The following is a 9,395-nucleotide window of genomic DNA, read 5'->3' as shown; positions in this document are numbered from 1 at the left end:
CAGACCAGCACAACTCTAATAACCAAAAGTGTTTTCTTTTAAAAAAACATTTGTTTTTTGGAGTTGTGCTGGTCTGATGTAAAAAAAAATAGATATATATGTAGCCCCCTTTCCCCAGTGTCTGGGAAGGAACTACCGGTACTACTAGTACCTGTTGGCTACCAGGAGGCCTGCGCCTCCGCCATAGGGAGCCTGGGGTGATATCTTGTTCGTCTCGGTGCCGAGCCTCAACCTGCGAGGGATCCCAACGTGGCGGGATAAGCTCCTCACAGGAACAATACCAATAACAACCACACACAGGTTATATAATAACTGGTTTTACTGATCACACTGTAATCCACCTGTACCCCACAGAATATAGTCCCACGCACGCAACCCCAATACACCAGTGAAGTGTCCCCAAAGTACATAGGGCACTTGGCACCAATATACTAACTAATATCAGTTTCCCCCAATGTCAGGGCCCATCCAAAAGTGTAGGATATAGCGCTATCCTGTGGAATGTTGGTGCACTTGTGGAGGTACCTGCCCGGGGCTCCAGCACCCGTGTACTGCAGGTTTGCAAATGGAGATCCAGCAACATCGTCGTCCGCGATGGCGTCTGCCTCTGTGTTGGGTGGTCTCTGGTTGGAGGGTCCCACCTTTAAGAGTCTCTGTACATTGGTGGCCTGGTCCCAGACCACAGGCCGCAATCACCGTGTGCGTCCCACCGGTGCTGTTCACTGACAATAGGCAGCTACTGGGGAGATGTCCCTAGCTATGGGCTTCCCTGTAGCAGCCACAATCTGAGGGGAATTGGGGCCCAGCTGGGGCCTAAGGGGAGATCTGGCCTAGTCTCAGGGCCACTGGCACCTGAGACACTACCTTTGTCTTTCGCATCCTGCTTACGACTGGCGTGGTCCCCTGCACGCCAAAAGTATCAATCTCCTACTGCCGAGATTCTCCTAGCCCTATTGGCTGCCTGGCAACATGTGTCTCCTCCCAGAGGCTCATGGGAATTGTAGTTCCCCTGCAGAGCTATAGGTGTAATGACCGCCACTTGCAAGGCCTTCTGCGCATGTGCGAGGTGTAGCAAGATGGCCGCCGCAACTTGTGAGCCTATTGCGCATGCGTGAGTGCTTCTGCGCATGCCTGGCTAATCTTAACATGGCGGCGCCCTTACTAATGTCCCGCCAAGGAACTCCGGCGACCGGGTCGCCCCTCCAACTACCCGCAACCTTCGGCACTGGCTGGGTGTACCCACGCACCACCCCAGCCCCAGCGAAGGTAAGAGGGGCACACCGGGACCAAAGAGAGGACCTGGCTACATATATATGCAAGCTGATAATGGTGAAGGGCAGGGTTGCAGACCTGTCCAGACATATGAATGTGCTCACAAGTGATCTTTTTAGTTGCTATATGCTATACGGAGGAGCAGGGCCGCCAACAGAAATCATGGGGCCCAGGACAAATTAAAAGAGCAGCTCCCCCCTGCCCCAAACCATAGTGTACCTAACACGAAAACAAAAATTCAGATGCAACTGCAAATTAAATGTTTTCTTGTTATTATAATACTGAAAAAAACATTACAATGCAGTCTGTTTATTTTAATATTTTCAACAAAAGACAAAGATACCCAAAGCTACATCAAATGTGACAAAATACATAGTTAAAAACTTCAATGTTAGTATTTTCATGAATAACATTCATTTGGTTAAATCCTTTGGCCAAAGCGTTATAAGCCTGCAGCCACATCACGGCATGACCAGTATGCAGGTCCTAACACTACCTGTGAAAATTCATATTTACCTGGTGGTGTTAAGTATAGTAAAACAAATATAATCACTGCGCTTCTCCATGTAAAGAGCATGCAGCTAGTGAAGGAAATGGCCATACAAATGTGCAAAACAGAAAGTGAATCCCTGCGCTTCTCCCATAGGGATAGCAATCAATGGGGAATATATATATATATATATATATATGTATGGTGTAAATACCTATAAGAAAAAAGGAGACTTTTGGTATACATCCTTTGATCAAATAAGGCTAAGCCTGCTAACCACGTCAAGGTAAGTCTCTTTAGCAGGTCCCTACGCTAAATGCATATTAGTGTTATGTGAAATAAGCCCAGAAGGGGTTAAAATATCAAAGCATATGCTTGTATAACCTAGTGCAATTAAAAACTGGTATATACCAGTACAGATACTCACATGTAAGTGAAGTGGAATAAGGGGACCTTGCTAGGAGATTATATACCTAGAAGAGGAGGGGCTGGCCTGCCACAAACTGCTCAATAAGCAGTTGCAGGCTAAATATATTCAATTACACCATAGTAGTGTTGCCCTCTAGGAGCGTGCTGCAAAGGATTAAATATGATTTGATATTTTAACCCCTTCTGGGCTTATTTCACATAACACTAGTATGCATTTAGTGTAGGGACCTGCTAAAGAGACTTACCTTGACGTGGTTAGCAGGCTTGGCATTATTTGATCAAAGGATGTATACCAAAAGTCTCCTTTTTTCTTATAGGTATTTACACCATACATATATATATATATATTCCCCATTGATTGCTATCCCTATGGGAGAAGCGCAGGGATTCACTTTCTGTTTCGGTGTTAAGTATAGGCCTGGCGGGTTAAGTATGGGCCAGTGGTTAAGGGGTTAACTATGTGCCTGGGGGTGAAGGGGTTAAGTATAGGCCTGGGGGAGGGGGTGCGGTTACGTATAGGCCTGGGGGGTTAAGTATAGGCCTGGGGGGTTAAGTATAGGCCTGGGGGAAGGGGTTAAGTATAGGCCTGGGGGGTTAAGTATGGGTGTAAGGGGTACAGTATTGATGAGCATTAATTACAGTACCTCTTCAACCAGTCCGGGGGGGCTCTTCAACGGGTCCGCAAGGGGGGCCTTCGATCGGTCCGCGGACGGAGGCTTCAACCGGTCTTGGGGGGGGGGAGTGCCCAGGAGCCTTCAACTGGCCCAAAGGGGGGCCTTCAATCGGCCTGTGAGGGAAGGCTTCAACCGGCTGGGGGGGGGGGGAATGGGGGACTCAGGAGCATTCAACGGCCCACGGATGATGGTAGGGCCTGGGGTGTGGGGGGCTGAGGGGCCGGACTGGGACGAACGTGTTAAGGCCCGGCCACTGGACGAGACGGACCACGGAGGATGCCGGTGGGGAGGGGGGGAGGGCAGGGGAAAGGATTACAGTAGGGCCTGGGAGTTGTGGGGGGGGGGGGGCAAAGGATGCCAGTAGGGCCTAGGGGGGTGAGGATGCTGGGGTGTGGGGGGCTGAGGAGCCGGACTGGGGAGGGCGTGTTAAGACCCGGCCACTGGACGAGGCGGACCACGGAGGATGCCGGTGGGGGGGTGGGGTGGGGGAGGGCAGGGGAAAGGATTCTGGTAGAGCCTGGGAGTTGTGGGGGGGGGGGGCAAAGCATGCCAGTAGGGCCTGGGGGGCCAAGGATGCTGGTAGGGCCTGGGGTGGGGGGGGGGCTGAGGAGCCAGAGGCCTAGGGCCCAGGTTGCTTTGAGGGAGGGAGCTAAGATGTGGGGGATTCTTCAGGCTGAAGCACACCACTACAACAACCAGTGACAAAGCGCTCCAAAGCTGGATCTTTGTGTTTCACATAAAGTGCAAAGTATGATTCCAAGGTGCAGGATAAGACACTGGGGTTAGTGAGATAATGAAGTAAAGTCCCAAGTTGGGCCAATATTCCCTGAAGGGTAAGGCAAATGGTAATACCACATTCTGATCCTCATTGGGAAGGTCCCTGGACTCACAGCTGACAGTTATGAAAAATAAAAGCAGTAGTACTCACAATTGACCCCATCTTGTGCTTCCTGATGGGCGTGCAGCCACGTGAAGTTGCTGGTACTGGAATGGATGAAAAACCTGCACATTGCCAATGAAGTGTGTCCCAACGTTATGAATAAAAAATATCTTCATTAATCCATAAAAAAGGAGGTAAAGACTCTCCTACGCGTTTCGTGTAACAAATACACTTTATCAAGGAAGCACACCACTACCAGGTGGCAGAAGAGGAGCCTGCTGCAGGCGGCCACGGTGGACAGCCATGACAGAGTGCCGGGAAGGCAGGACGGGGGTGGGGGGGTGTCAGACAGTCAGACAGATGACACACAAGTGACATGACACTATAGAGACAAACACAGAGTATACTGTACACAGAAACACACACACACAACAGTACAGGGTGATACAGACAGACACTACAGATAACAGTATTTATTTGTGTGTGTATTTTGAATAAGCAGCTGCACAGCCGGGAACATTCAAACACTATTCTCCCACCTGTGCAGTTGCTTATATTAGCTACAAGTCCCACTCCCCGCCCATGAGGAAGGCCCTGATTGGATCTCCTCTCCTCAATTTTATTTTTCTGACACAGGCATTTTTTTTTCTGAGCCGGGACTGGCCGCCGACAGCCAGGACGGACAGGCCCCCTGACTCAGCGGCTTGGGACGCCAAACCCGGCAGACCCACCCTGTTGGGATTGCATCTGACTCCCATGCTGTGCTTAAAAGCTGTGTTAAAAGCGAGCATCAGCTTATATGGGTTCCATGTAAAAATGGATTTCAGGCAAAAGGTGACATGGTGTGCTCATTTGCATGTCATTTCCCAGAATCCATTGCTGCAGTGGAAGCACTAGGTGATAATGGTGAAGGGCAGGGTTGCAGACCTGTCTAAGACCTCGTCCAGGGTGATGCTGAGCAGGCACGCACGCTCGGGCTGGCCGCGATGTAACACTTGTTGCAGTGTGTGTGGCCAGCGTGAGCCAGCGCTTGCGCATGCATGGCACTTAGCTGCTTGCCAAAGCAAGCAAATTTGATTTTGCCGCTCGCTGGTGGTCAAACCAGCTCTGAGACTTCATGGCCGCGCCACCCAACATGCCCCCCGCGTGCACAACTAGCTGGCCAGGAAAAGCATGGCCAAGCAGAGCGCATGACGTCACCGCACACAAGCGCCAGTGCGCTCGCTCCCTGCCTGGCCGCAGCCTAAGACATGTGAATGTGCTCAAAAGTGATCTTTTTATTTGCTATATACTATACGGTGGAGGTTTCTTGTCGCCTTTTTCACCCACCATAATTAAAATGCGTATGTAAATCCTACAGCCTTGAAAATTGCAAAGCCAGTACAACCAGCCACACACTGATGAGACCCATAAAGGTCAAAACATGTCTGTGAGTGGTTTCTCTGGCTTTGCATCTGATTCCCATGCTGTGCTTAAAATCTGTGTTAACAACGAGCATTAGCTTATAAGAGTTCCATGTCAAAATGAATGTCAGGCAAATATGACACAGTGTGCTCATTTGCATGTCATTTCCAAGAATCCCTTGCTGCAGTGGAAGCATTGTATGCTAGGTAATAATGGTGAAGGGCAGGGTTGCGGACCTGTCTAAGACATGAGAATGTGCTAACAAGTGATCTTTGTACAGTATATATATATATATAATAATAATATAATAAAAATTATAATGCCCCAAGGAGCTTACAATCTATGTTTTTGGTGCCTTAGGCACAGGGAGATAAAGTGACTTGCCAAAGGTCACAAGGAGCTGACACCGGGAATTGAACCAGCTTCAAACTCAGTGCCAGTCAGTGTCGTTACTCACTGAGACACTCCTCATATATATATATATATATATATATATATATATATATATATATATATATATTATGACGGAGCCACTAATTGAGCCAAACCTGGCCTGTTTGCGGCCCTCGAGGACTGGAGATGTGCAGCCCTGGACTAGAGGATGATGAGAGTGAGCTCTGGGCTAGGTACTATGCCCTCCGCAAGAGAGAGAGGGAGGCGCTGTCTGTGTTCATCCATTGCATACAACTAGTATTGTGGCCACTACTCACCCTGAAACTTGTCTCTGTCTCTGAAGTGGATGAAGCCTGATGTAAACATTTCTGAGGGTCGAGCCCTAACCGCCCTATAGCCAACATGCTCCGGTGTGCTCTCATGCAAGGGAGACCACCTACGTTCACAGGACTATTGAGCCAAATGAAAGTTTACAAGGCGCATGCCCGATTGCACACTCTTAAAATGTCCAAAGAGCCCCGCAAAGAGGAGACAAAAGGGGCATCGGCCCAGAAGTCCAAGGAGACAGAGAGAGTCAAGGATAACCCTCCTTCAAGGGTGCCTGCTTCCGCATCCAGGACGCCTTGGAGAGCGACCCCTACCTCTAGTGAAAGTGCAAGCCGAAGTAACCGTTGTTACACCTATGATCAAAATGGTCACTTTGCAAAAGATTGCCCAAAATCAAGGACACCAACTCTGGGAGCTATGGCCTTCACAGTGCAGACGACTGGACAGCCCTCCACGTCTTTGGAAAGCACCCAACTCCAAAGAGGCACCCCAACTGGACGCCTACAGTCGAGTGGGGCCTGCGGCTATAATATGAGTCCTGATGGAAGGAATCTATTCCGTATTTCTGGACACAGGATCTCAGATAGCCATCATCTATCACCTCTTCTACGACACGCACCTGAAACATCTGCCTATGCAGTCAGCAGAGAAGATGAAACTATGGGGTCTTAGCAGTGAGGACTACCCCATTGATGGTGTGGTGCAAGTACGTTTGGACATATCGCAAGTGAACAGCAACAAGACCCACCCAATGGAAGTGGAGGCTCTAATATGTCCCGAGCCCAGAGAACATCCAAGCTACCTCATTATATTGGGAACCAACACAGATGTGGTGCGGGCTTTCATCTGAGATTATGTGCAAGGGGCGAGCCTCTTATTCTCCCTACGGATCCACCCAGTCTTCAAAGAGGAGTGCTACCGAGTCTCCGCCCAAGACAGAAATCGGCCAATTCTTCAATTCAGAGAAGAAGATGACCGAGATTCCACCAGGGGGTGAAGCACATGGCTGCGCGCCCACCTACCCAGGACGTGACGACGCTGACTGGTATTTCTCCCTAGAGACTACACCCGAAGAGGACGCCAAAAGAGGGTTCCGGGTGGTACCAGAGATGAAGGAGTGGAAGACTGCCCTCCCTAATCGCTTCAAAGTGGTGATACTGAATATTTTGCCTCACCCCTTTCGGTTTGACATCAGTCAAGCACTGGGTCGGATATACCCGGTTATGCCGTAGAATCCCTGGCCCATGTGAACCCCGCTACCATGCAAGAAGAGCCAGACAGGCTACAGTTCGACTTCGGGGAATCGACCCTGCTTGTGGACTGGAAGAAGAGGCTAAGTGCCAAATTGGATGAGTGCCAGGAAGTATTCCCCACCAGCGAGATGGATGTGGGCTGCAGCAAGAACGCCCAGCACACGATCTGGCTGAGTGACGCCATGCCATTCTGGGGGTGTTCCAAACGCATCGCTCCCAGAGATGTAGCGCATGTGAGGGACGTCCTGAAGGAGATGGAGACGGCGGGCATCGTAACAGAGTCCTGTAGTGCCTATGCCTCCCTGATCGTGGTAGTACGAAAGAAGAATGGGCCAGTCCACTTGTGTATAGACTACCGGATCCTGATCCGTCGCACAGTACCAGATCAGTACACTTTGCCAAGGATAGAAGAAATCCTAAGCATCCTGGTCCCAAGGCTCAACAAAGTATCCTGCCGCTCCTTCTCTTACCGTGCACCCCAAAACTGGAACAATCTACCGGAGACTCTCACAGCCACCACCAGTTTAAGTTCTTTCAAAAATAAAGCTGTCTCACATTTTAACCTGGTCTTTAACTGTTACATACGCCTATAATATATATTATCTCTTACTGTGCATGCAATGTCTTGTATATAATGTATTCCCTGTTAACTTATGTAACTGTATTTGTAACCATGTACTATTTGCCATCTTAACTCTATGCCCAGGACATACTGGAAAACGAGAGGTAACTCTCAATGTATTACTTCCTGGTAAAACATTTTATAGATAAATAAATAAATTATAAATTTGGCAGCTGTGAGACTTTTATAATAACCTCAGAAAATTATATTTCTTCCAATGGGACTTTTTTCTTTGAAAAATTTGGTGCAGTTTATGGGCTTCAACTTTGCCCCAAATTAGCAGCTGGAAAAGTTTAATACATTCCCCCCTAATGCACAATCATAAATGATCAAATATGAACAATGAATATCAGTCAATTTATCAAAGCATACCTTTATTAAAGTCTCCTGATTGCACAATTAGGAGAAAACTGGTGTAACACTACACCATATTTATTAAACAACAAAATCATATTGGTTTCAATAGTAATGTTTTTCCTTAATAAATCTGGCTCAATTTTAGCCCAGTTTTCCAGCCAAGAGGCTTTCATAAATAGATTAAATACAACACAAAAGAACATTGTTCTCAATCTTAATGACACAGGTGTGGTTCTCTGACTTCCCAAGATTTTCTCATGTTTATTAGACCTATTAATTGAGGAGGTGGATCTGGTATTTTCCCACAGGTCACATTCAGTGCAAAATATGAGCTAAATCCTCTGTGATTATATACTCAATAATTTCAACAATAAAAATAAAAAATAAAAATATATATATATATATATATATTTTTTTTAATGAACCAGACAGCTAGCGATGGACTTGTGAAATAAGCATTATACCTAATTTAAATTCAATAATTTTGAAAGATCAAGAAGAAGTAAATATGAGAAATATGAGTTTATAAATGACTTTTTATCATTGAAATACAGTTTAAAATCTCAAAGGGTTTAGCTCCTGTTCTGCAGTGAATATGACATGTGGGAAAATACCAGTTACACCACTTCCTTTAATAGGTGTAATAAACATGGGCAAAACGGCATAGCACAAAACCACACCTGTGTCATAGAGGCTGGGAACATTTTAGCGTTGTATTGATTGGTTACTTCCATTTCAGGTTGTGGCTGTCTTATATTGCATTTTAAAGATGACAACCCATCAACAAACGAATGTGTTACTTTTCTTCACTGTTGCTGAAGTTTTGTTGGCTGTACATATACAGTATGTAAATGATATAAACAAAAAAAAAACAAGTCCTAATCAGGAGAACAGACTGACATATTTTAGATTCTAAGAGGTCTACTAATCAGTCTCCTGGGTTCAAAGCTAGAGCAAATAAGGTAGAAAAGGAACCTCACTGAAAACAAAGAAGTCCCAAGTAAATATGGGTCATACTTACATAGTTTAACATAGTTTAATCTGTTGGCCATCCTATGTTAACCCTGCTGCCACATCAAGGTAGATCCTTTCAGCAGGTTCCTACACTACCATGTTATAGTTTGTCCTTAAAGTCTCACAAGGTAAACCATTACATCTCACAACACAGCTACTATTCTCCCCTATCACTACAGCAACTCCTATACAAAGGAATGCCACACAAAAAGACTTGTGTTACTGTATATTATCTTCCTAAATTGGAGTGTCACTTAAAGAGAGGTCACCATGTCCCCTT

The sequence above is a fragment of the Ascaphus truei genome, chromosome 5, assembly GCF_040206685.1.
Source record: "Ascaphus truei isolate aAscTru1 chromosome 5, aAscTru1.hap1, whole genome shotgun sequence".
Taxonomy (NCBI): Eukaryota; Metazoa; Chordata; class Amphibia; order Anura; family Ascaphidae; genus Ascaphus; species Ascaphus truei.
Note: the sequence above shows the minus strand (reverse complement) of the source record.